Source organism: Staurois parvus, unplaced genomic scaffold, assembly GCF_062004578.1.
Source record: "Staurois parvus isolate SC_StPar_1 unplaced genomic scaffold, SC_StPar_1.0 ptg000461l, whole genome shotgun sequence".
Taxonomy (NCBI): domain Eukaryota; kingdom Metazoa; phylum Chordata; class Amphibia; order Anura; family Ranidae; genus Staurois; species Staurois parvus.
Window position 1 is genome coordinate 469,560 of NW_028318257.1, and position 14,737 is coordinate 484,296.

Below are 14,737 nucleotides of genomic sequence, written 5' to 3' on the forward strand. Positions count from 1 at the left end.
AGGTATGAGCAGGTAGGAGAATACATAATTGGGGGGGGGGGGTATTACACCTGGAAGTGTGGAATATATATATTTATATGTGTGCATATGACGCCTCAAATTGAAAAGAAAAAAAAGGACTCCGAGCCATTACTGTATCTCCTCCACACTCCTATCCTCTGCCCGTCATCTTCTCTCCTCTTTTCCTGACACAATGTTAGTTGCTTGGCTGCCTCTTGCTGCCATACACAGCAGTGGGGCTACAAACTGGGCAAACCTAAGCATCCAGCATTATCAGAAAGCGGAGGTCACCCATGGCGTTCTCCATGTTTCTCTCATGACAGATTCCCCAACAGTCGAACCAGCCAGCACCAAAAATGGCCACCCAGCCTTCAGCATCACTGTACGTCACACGTACAGCACACCAAGCTCCTATGATTGGGAGAAGCGGGTATGAGGGGGGCGTGGTAGGCCGCCATGTGGGCGGTGTCTGCTCGGGAGCTAGCCTCTGATAGCTTGTGAGCGCGCTCCCGGGGACAGGAGGCTTCAGTGATCGCCGGGGATCGGCTAGGAGCAGCTGTGGTCACCTCTGAGCACCGGTATGTACCTGATCCCCGCCCCCCATCGCCTGTCACCCCACACGGTGCAGGTCATCGCTCCCCATCCCTTCCCTGCCGGTGTCACTGCACTGCCGGGGATAGGCGGGGGTATTAGCAGGCCCTTCACCTTCCCCTGCACTCAGCCTGGGCACAGGGCTGGGCTCTCTCTGATAGCACCGGGCTGGGGAGGACATGTGTGACCCACCCCCAGGATCAGTCCAAGCAGGTCATCACCTGTCATTTCTAATATGTCTGTCATCAGCTCCCATCCATAGAATCACACTCCCAATATCATTTATATATCTATATATGTCATCCCATCCATAGAATCACATTCACAATATTATATATATATCTATATATGTCATCACACCCCATCCATAGAATCACATTCACAATATTATATATATATCTATATATGTCATCACATCCCATCCATAGAATCACATTCACAATATTATATATCGGTGCATAGATATCATCACACCCCATCCATAGAATCGCACTCACAATATAATTTATATATCTATATATGTCATCACACCCCATCCATACAATAACATTCACAATATTATATATATATCTATATATGTCATCACACCCCATCCATAGAATCACATTCACAATATTATATATCGGTGCATAGATATCATCACACCCCATCCATAGAATCGCACTCACAATATAATTTATATATCTATATATGTCATCACATCCCATCCATATAATAACACTCACAATATAAAAGATAGTACCATATATGTGATCCAATCCATATAATAACACTCGTAATATCATATATAGTACCATAGATGTCATCACATCCCATCCATAGAATAACATTTATAATATCATATATAGTACCATAGATGTCATCCCATCCCATCCATAACACTCGTAATATTATATATAGTACCATAGATGTCCTCACATCCCATCCATAACACTCGTAATATTATATATAGTACCATAGATGTCCTCACATCCCATCCGTAGGATAACATTTATAATATCATATATAGTACCATAGATGCCATCAGGTCCCATCCATAGAATAACACTCGTAATATAATATAATATATATATATATATATATCATCACATCCCACACATAATATATTTATTACCATTTTTGTCATCACACCCATCCATAGAATCACAATATCATATGTAGTACCATATATCTCATCCCATCCATATAATCACAATATCATATGTGGTACCATATATCTCATCCCATCCATATAATCACAATATCATATGTGGTACCATATATCTCATCCCATCCATATAATCACAATATCATATGTGGTACCATATATCTCATCCCATCCATATAATAACATTTGCAATATCATATATAGTTCCATATATGTCATCCCATCCATAGAATCACACCCATAATATCATATATAGTACCATAGATGTCCTCACATCCCAGATATATAATATTAACAATAATTGTATGATATAATAATAGGCATATGTGTGATCAGATCCCAGACATATAACAATTATGTATATATAAATACCAGAATATATAAAGATACCTTCTAGATATGTGATCAGATCCCAGAATTATAATCATATGTGATCAGATCCCAGAATTATAATCATATATGTGATCAGATCCCAGAATTATAATCATATATGTGATCAGATCCCAGAATTATAATCATATATGTGATCAGATCCCTGGTATATAATATATATTAGATCAGATCCCAGGTATATGATAATAAATATAATACAAGTGATCATATCCCAGATGTGTAATAGATTGTAAGCTCCATGAGCAAGGCCCTCCTGTTCCTTGTGTATCGAACTATATTGTAATTGTACTGTCTCTGTTTATGCAACAATTTAAAATATTAACTACTGGAGCTATATAAATACTGTATAATAATATAATATGTAATCAAATCCAAGATATATAATATTAATAACATAATATATATGTGATCATAATCCAGACATATAACAATCACATGTGATCAGATCCCGGATATATAATAATAATCATATACAATATATGAATAAATCCAAGATGTATACCAGTAATAATCATAATTGATCAGATCCAAGATATATAATACTTATACGTGATCTGAGTCTGGATATATAATAAAAAATATATGTGATCAGCTATATAATACTAATATATTATGATCAGATCCCAGACATATACTATTCATATAAGTGATCAGAGTTCAGACTTGTATAAATAATCATATAAGTGATCAGAGTCTAGATACATAATAATACCAGGAGGTATAAAGTTGCCTCCTGGTTTGAAGAAACATCAGGGACTTTCTGCTTGTGGATACTCTGATATTTTGGCGTTTTGAATTTCTTCTTTGAAGAGCTGCAGGTTTTATGTTTTGGGTCGCTCTGTTTCATTCATATAATGTTCTACTTTGTACCACTGTGTTGTTGTGTTTTCTCTTTCTTTAGAATAGAGGGAGGTGAGGGTTACAATGTTGCACTGTTTTGTAAGTTTGATATGATGTTTGTACACATTGTCTTTGATGTAATCATGCTATGAAGAGATATATTGGTGCACTCTTTATGGTAATAGTGCTGTATTTAGGATGCATTTTGCTCTAAAATGTGTTCTATATTATTATTTAGCCAGGCTCTGATTATTGTATAATCATAATAATCCTATACTGTTTGATCAGAGATCAGCTACATAATAGCAATCAGAGCCTGGCTAAATAATAATCATCATATATGTGACCAGAGCCTGGCTATATAATAATAATCATGTGTGATCAGTGCCCAGCTATGAAATAATATTCAGAACAACTTAATGGCATAGTCCGCTTTTTGTAAAAATATAATAAATGTGTCCATACTCATAAAAAGGTGCATTTATTCAATTTTTGCATTCAATCCTGCAGAACATGGTAGTGGTGATCAGTGCATTTGCAGGTGCAGTGCGCAGGATCCTATATTGCCCAGCCCAAGCCCCAGGCCTGTACAGAGGTATGGACCTATCAGTGTGGGGCTGGGCAGGAAGTAAACAATGGACTACAAATGTGGAGAGGTCCCTGCATTTGTGTCGGTGTGATCTGTGAATTTCTCTGTCGAGGTCTCAGATGGGAATTGTAGTCTCCCCATTCATAGATCCTTCCCACCCTGCCAGCACAGCTACGTTCAATAAAAAAAAAAAAAAAACAGGACACAGCAGGGAGAAGCACTTGATTCAGGTAACTAGGAGGGTTCGCGAATACAACCATGTATCAACTTACACAACATGAAACTTGTCTAAAAAGGTGAACTATGCCTTCAATACATGTGGAAAAAACAGCCTTACCGGCCAGATCACCAGGTGAAATAAAAGAGAGATGCTAAAAAAACTAAGAATCACATCTAAGAATCGGTGAACGGCAATATAGTAAATGTTTGCTTTAGGGTTTAATTTTGCTTTAACCACTTGCCATCCAGAGGATTTACCCCCCCCCCCCTTCCTGACCATTTTTTGCGATACAGTGCTGCGTTAATGTAACTGACAATTGCGTGGTCATGCAACGCTGTACACGGGTGGACTGATAACTCATGGGCAATAGGGGATCATGGGGCCCCTGTGTCCTCACCCACAACCAAAAAAGCCTATGAAAAAGCCAATGAAAGGTACCAGGGGCATCTCATGGGGCCCCCTACTGACCCCAGGCCCTCGGGCAGTGCCTGAGTGCTCGAATGGTCAGTCCGCCCCTGGCTGTACATAAATTAACTATCTCCTTTTTTTCCCACAAATAAAGCTTTCTTTCGGTGGTATTTGATCACTTCTGTGGTTTTTATTGTTTGCGCTATAAACAAAAAAAACAAAAGCCGGCAATGTTTGTATGGAAAAAAAAAAACAAAACAGTATTTTGACTTTTTACTATTAAACATGTCCAGTAAAAAAATCAAATGTCATCATAAATTTTAATCTAAAATGTATTCTGCAACTTTGCAAAAAAAAAAATCTCAATATGTGTAAAGTAATTGGTTTACATGATCAGATCCAAGATATATAAAGTTATAGCATCTACAAATGGCGGTATTTATATACTGGAATTTACATTTTTTTAATACGTGTAATGGCGGTGATCAGCGACTTATAGCAGGTCTGCGATGGACATTCTGACACTGGGTGGGAACTGACATCCCCAATGACATCCCCAATGACACTAATACAGTGATCAGTGCTAATAAAAAGGACTGACATTGTACTAATGACACTGGGCAGGAAGGGGTTAACAGCTGGGTCGATCAAAGGGTTAACTGTGTGTGTTTTACATAATGTGCTGTGTGTGTTTTACTAGGGGAACATGCTGCTTTGTATTTTTTTGCTGTTTAGAGAAATACACAGCAGCATGTTCTTGCTGACAGGAGAAAGACCTGTGTTGTTTACGCACAGGTCATTCCTCTCTGTGTTACTTGCCGATCGCTGGGTGCCAGCGGGGAATCTCCAGCCGAGGCCCAGTGATTGACATCTGTAGCCACCAATGGCGGCATGGGGAAGGGCGGCGCGTGTGCACCCCTTCCCGGAAATGCAGATCACGTGTATACATACATGATTTTGCACAGCCCTGCCACCCTGTAGCAGTATTTCATCTCCTAGATTGTAAGCTCCCAGGATCAGGCCCTCCTATCCCTCTTGTATTGTTGCTGTATTGTCTCCCGTTATATTGTAAAGCGCTGAGCAAACTATTGGCGCTATATAAATCCTGTATAATAATAATAATAATGTCACGGTGTATACTGTGGGGCATAAACAATTGTACAGATTCCAGTAGGAAACAAGCTTCATCTGTCACATTTGAGCAGGTGATTTTTTTTTTTTTTTTTTTTTTTTTTCATGACTTGTATTGCAGGATCTATAAATGCAAAAAATGTTGAACTTGTCAGAAGTGCGTAGCTGTTATGTGCTCTCTGCCTGTGTTATCTCAAAAGACCTTTTAGCCTTCCTTGTTTTCTTGGGCTGCAAGTCAATTAGTCCCTATGTTGTGGAGAAGAAGACAGTGGGAGTGGTTGAGTAGTTTAGGAAAAGACAACTGGGCAGGGCTGACACCGCTCAGTCCACAATAATGCTGCCTTGTCAGCCCACAGTAGGATGTTAAGGTGTTACTAACCCCACAACAGTAAAATCAGTCTGTATATGCAGTAAAGCATGCTTGTTATACTCACTGTGGAACCTAAGGGGTTAATCCTCTGCATTATATAAAAAGGTTGTTTTATCCTGTCTTCTCCAATCCTTCCTTTCTTCTACTGTCCCCAATCCATCTGCTGATAGTACAGAGCTCTTGGAGTCACTCTGCACATGCTCAGTTTAGTGTGTATTACTAGAGTTGTTTTTTTTTGTTTTGTTTTTTTTTGTTCTTTTTTTACTTTTCCGGGTGCATTTGACCTGCCCAGGGCCAATCGGCACTGTCCGGACAGAGGGTCAGGGGTCATGCAGCCCAATAAGACAGAGGAGAATGAAAACTCCGACAATATTAACCAGTGCTCTGCTGGGCACTGATAGAAGTCACAAGACTGCTCTAACTGCTGATGAGAAAAGGTATTTCACAGTTTATATTTACTAAAATAATTGCACTTCCATGCCCTGTGTACTGCGGGGGACCAGATATAGTGAATGCAGGGTCCGGGGAGACCGGATATAGTGAATGCAGGGTCCTGGGGAGACCGGATATAGTGAATGCAGGGTCCTGGGGAGACCGGATATAGTGAATGCAGGGTCCGGGGGAGACCGGATATAGTGAATGCAGGGTCCGGGGGAGACCGGATATAGTGAATGCAGGGTCCGGGGGAGACCGGATATAGTGAATGCAGGGTCCGGGGGAGACCGGATATAGTGAATGCAGGGTCCTGACTTTAGTGGCACTTTAAAGCTGAGTTTCACCCAAAAGTGGAAGCCCTGCTTGTTTGACTCCCCCCCCAAAACCCCCCCCCCCTGCCAAATCTGGGTGGGGGGGAGCGGCTACTTGGTTTTGACAGGTACCTGTTCCCACTTCTGGGTCAGTTCGCTGCGGTGAAGTGAGCTGGAAGTTCGGCCCGCTTCTTTCTCCCGCGGTCTCCTGGGAACTTTCACAGGTCCCAGAAGACTGCCGGACCAATCGGGATGCGCATTTTGCACCCGGCTGTGAAGCCGCAAGCTGTCACAGCCTGCTGCCCACAGTTAAGATGCCGGTGCTGTGGAGAGAAGAGAAGGGACGGTGCAGGTGAGTACATCGCTGGACTCTGGGACAGGTAAGTGTGTGTTTATTAGAAGTCAGCAGGTGCAGTTTTTGTAGCTGTTGACTTCTAATAAACACAAAAACCGGAACTCCGCTTTAAGAGCAGAGTGTATTTCTGGTAGATCAACAGGTATTTTTCTGACTTTACAAGGAATAAAACATTTATTAGTTTTCCTGCATGAGCCTACACTGTAAAGTATCAGAGGATCACAGGTGCAAAGTCCTGCTCCTACAGGCAAGCCCTGCAGCTTTCAGCCCCTACCTCTGAACAGGCTGTCAGTGTGAAAGCTGCAGTGCTTGTGTATGGACTACAGAGACTCTCATCAGTGCTTTTTGGCATTTATTAGGAACTACAGGCCACCTGCTGCGGTGGCAGATGGGACTTGTAGTTCTCTCATTCACAGGTTCCATTGAATGAATGATGCAGCTGTGCGAGGATCCACGCTGTTTTTGAAAAGTGACAGCAGGTGTGGGAAGAGAAACCCCCACTCGCTGTCATGGGAAGAGGAGGGTCGGGGTAGGGGGGCTGCTGGAGCATATTACACACTCTACATATGGATGTAACATGCCCCAAAAGGTGAATTTAGCCTTTTAAAGTATTGTTTAAAAAAAATAAAAAATCTGCATTACAATTAAACGTGTCATGCTTACCTGCTCTGTGCAGTGGCATTGCACAGAGCAACCCTGATCTCCCTCTTCTAGGGGCCTCCAGCAGTGCTCTAGGCCTTTCCCTCCTGTCAAGTGTCCCCACGGAAAGCAATGGCTCCTGCTCCTGTCTCAGCCAATGAGAAGGGAGAGACCCGGGACAGCCAAGGCTCTCATGCACATTGCTGGATCGAGATGAGGCTCAGGTAAATATTGGGGGACTGTGGGGAGCGGCTGCACACAGGTTTTTTACCAACCACTTTCGTTGAATTATATTGCCTTGGCATATGCTTAATAGCCATCTAGGCTCCTTACCGTAAGATATCTAAGTCCAGGCAAGTCCATGTACGGTTTAGTGGTGTTATGAAGTTGTCGAAGAGCTTGTGCACATGATCGGATCGGTAATTTACACGGATCTGAATTATTATTATTATACAGGATTTATATAGCGCCAACAGTTTGCTCAGCACTTTACAATATAACAGGAGACAATACAGCAACAATACAGTTCAATACAAGAGGGATAGGAGGGCCTGATCCTGGGAGCTTACAATCTAGTAGTTCTGCAGCATTGTATATTGCCCATGCATTCTGATCCTTATTGGTCCACAGTGTTCAGCTTTTTAAACCGATACCTGCATCAAGTGTAGTTTGTTTGGCTGTATTTTTACTTTGTGTTTTAGTATTAATGTTTTTATGGCTACATATTGGATTCTGATGCTGCTGCTCAGGACTGATATCTAAATAGCGTGTTTTCGGCAGGAGCCATTACTGTTTACTTGTCGGCCCTAAATCTGTCATTCATGTTGCTGAGGCGTACCTGCAGGATGACCTTCACCTTATTATTATACAGGATTTATATAGCGCCAGCAGTTTGCTCAGCACTTTACAATATAAAGGGAGACAATAAAGCAACAATACAGTTCAATACAAGAGGGATAGGAGGGCCTGATCCTCGGAGCTTACAATCTTAAGGCCTGATTCACACCTATGTGTTTTGTTGAAACGAACTACAATCCATTTAACATGGTCTCCTATGGGGCACGTTCACATATATGCATTTTTGGAAAGGGTCAGGGACTTTTTTTTTTTTCCCCTCAGCAGATAGACTTCAATGAAACCACATCAAAATGAAAGTGATGCGTTTTTCCTTTTTTTTATTTATTTATTTTTTTTATTTTTTCTCCCAATAGGAAAGTATTGAGTGCAACTTTACACTCTCTGGCACTCAAGTCACATCAAAGTCTCAAAGTAGTGCTCAACTTTAAGTTGCATAGATTTGAATGGGTTCCATTGTCATCAATGGGCTGCGACTTGCCGTGCAACTTTGTGTCCAAAAGTCGCATGTTGAATTTAGGGTTGAGAGCTAGGGTTAGGGTTCAATGCTAGGATTATGGTTAGGGTTATTATTATACAGTATTTATAAAGCGCCAATAGTTCGCTCAGCGCTGTACATTACAAAGGGGGACAGAACATGTGACAGAACAAAACCAATACAATGCAAAACATGAGGGGATTGAGGGCCCTGCTCTTTGGAGCTTACAATCTAGGTTAGTGTTCTATCCCTGACATTTAACCCTAGCCCTTAACCCTAACATGCGACTTTGGACACATAAAAACACATGACAAGTCACAGCTTATTGATTGCAATGGAACCTCTTCAAATCTATGCAACTTAAAAAGGGTTCCTGCACTACTTTGATGTGACATTGAGTGCCAGAGTGTGCAAAACGCATAAAGTGTTCAAAATGCACCAGAAAAATGCATCAATTACAAAACACATAGGTGTGAACCTTGCAACCTCTGCACATACGCCATTGCCACTACTTGTAAACAGTGGGGTTGATTTACTAAAAAGAATGCAAAATTTGGTGCAGCTGTGCATGGGAGCCAATCAGATTCTAACTTTAGCTTGATCAATAAAACCTGGAAGCTGATTGGTTTCTATGCAGAGCTGCACCAGATTGTGCGCTCTCCAGTGTTAGTAAATCACCCCCAGTGTGTAACCAGCAGCGGTGACTTCTGATGATAAAAAAAAAACACAGAACAGTGACAGCAGAAAAAAGACCAATTGGCCCATCGAGTCAGTGCTTTTTTTAATACATTTTATTTATTTATTTCCGGTACTTATATAGTGCTGTCAATTTACGCAGCGCTTTACATATATATTACATTCACATCAGTCCCTAACCCTCAAGGGGTGTACAATCTAAGGTCCCTAACTTACATTCATACATACACATACTAGGGCCAATTTAGACAGGAGACCAGTAACCTACCACCATGTCTTTGGAGTGTGGGAGGAATCTGGAGTACCCGGAAGAAACCCACGCAGGCACAGGGAGAACATGTAAACTCCAGGCAGGTGATGTCATAGTTGGGATTCGAACCAACGACCCTAGTACTGCCAGGCGGAAGTGCTAACCATTTAGCCACTGTGCTGTCCACATGGTTATGGTTTTTTTTTAATTGTTTTTTTTAATACATGTTATGGTTTTTTTGTTTTGTAATGTTTTTTAATACATGTTATGTTTTTTTAATTGGGGTTTTTTTTGTTTTTGTTTTTTAATACGTTATGGTATTTGTAATTGGGTTTTTTTTTTTTTTTCTGTTTTTTTGTTTTGCTTTTTAATACGTTATGGTTTTTTGAATTGGGGTTTTTTTGTTTTGTAATGTTTTTTAATACATGTTATGGTTTATTTAAATTGGGTTTTTTTTGTTTTGTTTTTTAATACGTTATGGTATTTGTAATTGGGTTGTTTTTTTTTATTTTTTAATACGTTATGGTTTTTTAATTGGGGTTTTTCTGTTTTGTAATTTTTTTTAATGCATGTTATGGTTTTTTTAAATTGGGGTTTTTTTTTTGTTTTGTTTTGGGGTTTTTTTAATACGTTTTATGGGGGGGTTTTTTCTTTCTTTTTTAATTGGAGTTTTTTTGTGTTTTTGTTTTTTAATACATATTATGGTTTGTTGTTTTTTTTTTGTGTTTTTTTTTTTGTTTAGATCTGTATTTGTCCCAAGCATTTTTGAAACCACTTACCACAGTACCACTGCTGGAAGTCTATTCCTAGCATCAACTACCCTTTTGATAAAATAATACTTTCTAAGATTATTTTTTGAACTTTCCTCCAGTTAGTTTGAGATTGTGTCCCCGTGTTCTTGATTTTGATTGCTATTGCTGCCCTCTTGAACCTTCTATCACCTTATCGTTTACATGTCAGCCCTAAGCAGCTGCTTTCTAGTCAGTGACTGAATGGAAATGTTCATGGAGGGGAGAAGTGGCCGTATAATCTGCCTGTACACCACAGCTATACTGAGTGTGCAGGTCTGCATAGTACAGGTGGGGTATGGAGAGCGGTTTACACAGGATCCTGCTGCCAACAAGACTCCACATAAGACGAGGTTCCCATCTATACATGTTGTTTGCTGGTTTTTAAGGACGCCAGCGGCTGCCCACTCCTTACCAACCAGCTCAAAGTCACACAACACGCAAAATTCACTAAAATCACATCAAAAACTCAATTCTTGCGTTTTTGGTGCGGTTCTATTGAAATTGCATGAAAAATGCAATCTGCTGTGGGGGGAAAAAGTCCTTGGCCCTTTCAAAAATCCTCACCGGCTCAAAACGCACAGATGTGAACTGGATCCATAGGCAATCGTGTTAAATGAACTATTGTGTGTCTCTGCAAACCGGGAAACGCACTGAAATCCGCAAAAGTGTCAACCTAGACTTAGGGGTCAGATCACTAAAGATTACGGCATGCGATAGCAGTCATGTGACTCATTCGCATAAATTATCGCATGCGGTAAAAAAAACTGTCCAATTCACAAAAAAAATGATTATGCCGTATCTAACGCAGAAAGAAAAATATGCCGGTAAATATCTAAAAAACATACAGTAAGCTGTTAAATCCAATTAAAAAATGGAACAGAAAGTAAAAAAAGATATTTATCACCAAGGTTTTGCTGGCGGTATCACATGTGGTATTTTTTTCAGATGCAGTGTGGGGGTCCCCCCCCCAATCCGTACCAGGACCCTTTGGTGTTCGGTGTACAGGTGTTCATGAATCCCCATGCAGGTAGTCCCACCCATTAATGGCATATGTGATGCAGTGGCTGCATGGACCACCTGTGCATCCCCATTTGGGCTAGCATCATCCTTGCACAGGTGTATGATGTAGTACACCCTAGGCTAGGTTCACGCCTATGCAGGTTGTGTTTGAGCCGTTTCTGCATTGCGTTGTTTTTGATGGTTTTTATGCATTGCACTCCATGCTTTTCTGCAACGTTTCCATTGAAATCTATAGAACCAAAAACGCAACTTTTTGTGTTCAAAAAAGTCCCTGACCCTTTCCAAAAAACTCACTGGGTGAAAATGTAGAGATGTGAACCTGTCCCATAGGAAATCATGGTAAATGGACTGTACTGTGTTTCTGCAAAACGCAGCAGAAAATGCTTAGGTGTGATCCTATGGTTAGACTCCGTTTAGATATATGCGTTTTGCGTTTGATGCTTTCTCCAGTGCTTTTTGCTGTTTGTTTTGTAATTCTCTACATGTTTTTGATGTGTTTTTGACACATTATTACTGTGTTTTGCGGTTTTCTGTTCCTTTTTTTTTTTATTGCTGTTGTTGCTGGACAGAATAAACTTGCAAAACGCTGCAAAAATGCACAATCATGCGTTTCAGCAGCTTCTCCATTGAACTCTATTGTAGCAAAAACACTGCTCTTTTTTTTTTTTTTTTTTGCTTTTAAAAAAGTTCCTGACTCCAAAAAGATAGCAGCTCAGAAAAGCATAGATGGGAACATGTGCCATAGGAAACCATGTTAAATGGACTGTAGTGCATTTCTGCAAAACGCTGCTTAAAATGCTTGGGTGTGAACCTGGGGTTAGGCTCCATTTACATATATGCATTTTGCGTTTGATGCTTTCTCCAGTGCTTTTTGAAGTTTGTTATGAATTTTCTACACGTTTTTGGCACATTTGAGTTTTTTTGTGTTCAGTTTTTTTTTTTTTTTTGGGTAAAGTGGAATTTGTCTGTTGCTGGACAGAATAAAACTGCAAAACGCTGCAAAAATGCACAACCATGCATTTCAGCAGCTTCTCCATTGAACTCTGTTGTAGCAAAAACGCTGCTTTTTTGCTTTTAAAAAAGATCCTGACCCTTTCCAAAAACGCAGTAGCTCAAAAAAGCAGAGATGTGAACATGTTCCATAGGGAACCATGTTACATGGACTGTAGTGTGTTTCTGCAAAAAAGCGCTACAAAACGCATTGGTGTGAACGGAGCCTTACTGGCTGCTAGTAGCAGGGCTGGACAGTGTTGGTGACTTTCGCCTGCTCCAGAACACTGTAATCTCTTGCACCGGGACTAAACAACCAGTGTGGAAGACCTACAAAGGCATCTTACATCTGTGGCAGGAACCATTAAAGGATAAGTTCACCTTTGGGAACGTGATACATGATTCTCCTGTTTTTAGGGTGGAACATGTAACATGTTCCCATAGCCGCAGCTGCCGCCCGCCGCTTCCTCTGACAGATAATACGGGGAGACTTCTCCATATTCTTTCTGTAAAATTTGAAAACCACACAGCCGTGCAGACCTTCGCCCACACGGCCGCATCATTCATAGAGTTCTGTGAATGAATGAACTACAAGTGCCAGCATCCTTAGCAGCTGTGGGCTGGTAGTTTTCAATGAACTACCACAGCACTGTGGATCACTGTGGTAGTTCACTGAAGCTTCTTGTCAGTATATCTGCTTGGTCATACATCCCATACAGCAAGCAGATAGTCTGACAGGTCTGCAGGAGACCTGCATGGCACCAGCCATCTACTGATCACCGGTGCAATGCTTTCCAGGCTCCTGTAGACAAAGATAACAAATGCACATTTTTTTTTTTACCTGAAAAACAATATGCATTTATTATTTTTGTCTAAAAGGTGAACTTGTCCTTTAAGCTTGTAAATGTAAATCTAGACTGACGCATTATTTGTGTAGGGTTCCTCGGTTCTTCGTATATTGCTGAGCTCCAGTTTCCTGTGGTGTATTGTACTTCCAAGGATTATGCACAAAGGTCACGTTCTGCTCTCTGGAATCAGTCTAATTAGTGTATTTGCATTCTCTTCTTCTTTCCCCGTAATACCATTTAATGAGGGGAACCAATGCTGGGAGTGACGGGCAGAGATGGACTGAATGACAGCCAGTGCGCTCATTGTCAGCATTAGTGTGACAATGGCAGGTGTATTGGCTACTGATAATGATCCCTTATCAGATAATACATTGATGACTTTGTGCTCTGTATGATTCCATCTACTCCATCACTAATCACTAATAATGCTGGATTTGAGTTAAATCTGAAATATGTAATTGAAAACCTATAAAGCCAAACCACTAAACACACAGATTTATTACATTTAAGGGAGCTGTTTTACCTACCAAAGGATTTTTGATTCTGCCCATCAAGTTCTACAGTTTGCACAGCCATGTCACATAGCAGCCAAGTCCCTTTCTAGCAGGAAAGCAGACCTAAGCTTTCCACGCTGCAGTTGTCCTTTCACTTACTGGTCCAATCCCCATCGTGTGGCTGGACAGTCAAAGAAGAAGCAACACACTGATGTGCTCGTGTTTGTCACTCTGCTCTCTTCTCCTATCGCACTGCAGCACAGCTGATCAGCTTCTTGTGCTGCTTCTCCCTCTTCTTCTCTGAGCTTTGCTGTACAGCAGGCGGAAAGACTACTATGGGCAGCACAGTGGCTGAATGGTTAGCACTTCCGCCTGGCAGTACTAGGGTCATTGGTTCAAATCTCAGCCACGGCACCACCTGCCTGGAGTTTGCATGTTCTCCCTGTGCCTGCGTGGGTTTCCTCCCACCCTCCAAAGACATGCTGGTAGGTTAATTGGATCCTGTCTACAGTCAGGTCCATAAATATTGGGACATCGACACAATTCTAATATATTTGGCTCTATACACCACCACAAAGGATTTGAAATGAAACTAACAAGATGTGCTTTAACTGCAGACTGTCAGCTTTAATTTGAGGGTATTTACATCCAAATCAGGTGAACGGTGTAGGATTTACAACAGTTTGCATATGTGCCTCCCACTTGTTAAGGGACCAAAAGTAATGGGACAATTGGCTTCTCAGCTGTTCCATGGCCAGGTGTGTGTTATTCCCTCATTATCCCAATTACAATGAGCAGATAAAAGGTCCAGAGTTCATTTCAAGTGTGCTATTTGCATTTGGAATCTGTTGCTGTCAACTCTCAAGATGAGATCCAAAGAGCTGTC

General features: G+C 41.0%; 1 protein-coding gene across 6 annotated transcripts in view; it reads left to right on the forward strand.

The window, feature by feature from the left end:
* The first annotated feature begins 476 nt into the window (after positions 1–476).
* SYNJ1 (synaptojanin 1) overlaps positions 477–14,737 on the forward strand; it is a 180,846-nt gene continuing 166,585 nt past the window's right edge. For all 6 annotated transcript variants that reach the window (XM_089688925.1, XM_089688928.1, XM_089688929.1 and 3 more), the window contains exon 1: positions 477–578. The gene's annotated coding sequence lies outside the window, so the exon portion shown is untranslated. The remainder of the gene's footprint in view (positions 579–14,737) is intronic.